This window comes from Panthera pardus, unplaced genomic scaffold (assembly GCF_024362965.1).
Source record: "Panthera pardus isolate Hobbes unplaced genomic scaffold, ASM2436296v1 HiC_scaffold_5, whole genome shotgun sequence".
NCBI lineage: Eukaryota > Metazoa > Chordata > Mammalia > Carnivora > Felidae > Panthera > Panthera pardus.
In genome coordinates this window covers 11,188,974-11,191,250 of record NW_026526980.1, presented here as the reverse complement: position 1 = coordinate 11,191,250, position 2,277 = coordinate 11,188,974, and the positions used below count along the sequence as shown (strand labels likewise).

At 42.2% G+C, this 2,277-nt stretch overlaps 1 non-coding gene across 1 annotated transcript; it reads right to left on the bottom strand.

The window, feature by feature from the left end:
* Positions 1–697: 697 nt before the first annotated feature.
* Positions 698–769, bottom strand: TRNAA-AGC (transfer RNA alanine (anticodon AGC)). Its single transcript has one exon. It is a non-coding gene; the product is annotated as a tRNA-Ala (tRNA).
* Between the last annotated feature and the right edge of the window lie 1,508 nt (positions 770–2,277).

Below are 2,277 nucleotides of genomic sequence, written 5' to 3'. Positions count from 1 at the left end.
GGGGCAGAGAGAGAGGGAGACACAGAATCGGAAACAGGCTCCAGGCTCCGAGCCATCAGCCCCGAGCCTGACGCGGGGCTCGAACTCACGGACCGCGAGATCGTGACCTGGCTGAAGTCGGACGCTTAACCGACTGCGCCACCCAGGCGCCCCTAAACTTTTTTTTTTAACATTTATTTATTTTTGAGACAGAGAGACAGAGCATGAATGGGGGAGGGTCAGAGAGAGGGAGACACAGAATCTGAAACAGGCTCAGAGCCCGATGCAGGGCTTGAACTCATGGGACACGAGATCATGACCTGAGCCAAAGTTGGCCACTTAACCGACTGAGCCACCCAGGCACCCCTGTATTGCATATCTAAAAGTTGCTAAGAGACTAGATCTTAAAAGTTCTCATCACAAGAACAATGATTTTTTTTTTACTATGTATGGTGACAGATGTTAACTATACTTATGGTAGTGATAATCTCACAATATATACAAATACGTAATTATTATATTTGTACACCTGAAACTGATACAATGCTATATGTCAATTATAAGTAAATTTAAAAAAGAAAACAGAAGAATTACAAGCAAACCAGGAAAAAAACATAAGTGCTTACCTCCAAGCAAGATGATTAGTTTGCAGATTGTAAAGTAAGTGGTGTGGCTGTAACAAAGAAATCTATTTCCCCAAGCAAGGATACAAAGAGGATGGAGATGCTGGGGATCGAACCCAGGACCTCATGCATGCTAAGCATGCGCTCTACCACTGAGCTACATCCCCACCTGCTGCCAGCACTGCTTTGCTACACTGCTTTCATGAAAGAAAACAGAAATTTGCTCCCTTAAAAGAAAACTACTGGTTACAGTGATAGCCAGGAGAGTTTCTTTTTTTTTTTTTTTGGGGGGGGGGGGTGAGTGGGGAGTGGGTAATGCAGAGAGTGTATATGGGGAGGTAGGAGTTAGAAATGAAAGTAATTTACTTTTCTTTCTATGCTTTTTGTATACTTGAGTATTTTATCATGCAGGCATTACCTACTTAAAGCAAAAAAAGATGTAAAATAAAATAAAAAAGAAAATAAAGGTTACACAAAACCACTTTTCTGCAAAAATGCCCTCACTTTATAGATGGAAAACTGAGGCCAAATAAGAGAAGGGTCTCTCCTATCCACAAATCCTCCAGCTCCCCCAAAAGTGGGACCACCTCCCTCTGAGCCCCAGAATCCTTTGTTCTTTTCAGGGTTAGAGACTCCATGCCTTGTTGCCATCATTTCCAAGCTTCATCCAACCCTCTACCCTCAGTACCCACCTCAGGGCATCCATAATTTTTGTTAATCCTTTCATCCTGCAAACAAAGTTTGTTGAGGATTGACCATGGCCCAGACATGATAAGCTTCAAGGTCAAGGTCCCTCCTGACCTTGTAGATAGGACTGTGCTGTACAGGCTATGCATTAACACAATTTCAGGAAATGTCATCCACATAAACTATTATTTAACTGGTACCCCTTAGATTTGTGTCATGCAAATCTAACTATACCCAGTGGCCTTGCCCATATGTCCAATAGTCCAGTGGAGAAAATAAATTAATAAAAATAATATGTATATATATTTCTTTTCATTGGAATCAGGGCAATGAAAGAAAAGAACCAGGAGTTACAAGAAAGAACAAAAGGAAGGACCTATTTTGAGTTTCACATAAGCCATTATGAGAAAGTGATATTTAAGCCAAGAAATTGTATTAGTTAGGAATTTTTTTAGTTGCTAGTAATAGAGACACAACTTAGTAGCTTTAACAAAAGTTTCCAATTTGTCTTATTCCATGAGAAGCCAGAAGGCTAACAGCCTAAAACTAATTTGGCAGCTCCATCAGTTCAGGGGCCCAGCCTCCTTCTGTCTTTCTGCTTTACATTCCTTAATATGCGGCTTCCATTCTCCTCCAGGTCCAAATGGTTGCCAGACCTCCAGCCACCACATTGGCATCATAAACAACAGGACAGGGCAAGGACATTAGACAAATAAGGGAACACACCCCCACCCACTTAAGGAGATGAATCTTCTACTTCCATCTCATTGGCCAGAAGATGGTCCCATGAACACACCATGCTGCAAGAAAGGCTGGAAACTGGAGTCTCTAAAGCATCACCCAGAGTTGTTATTAAAAAGGGCGAATTGTTTTGGGGAGGCAATAAGCAGTTTCTCCCATGGACTGGGAGAATAACAGGAGTTAACTATGTGAAAGAGTTGGTGAGAGGGTGCCTGGGTAGCTCAGTCGGCTGAGTGACTGACTTTGG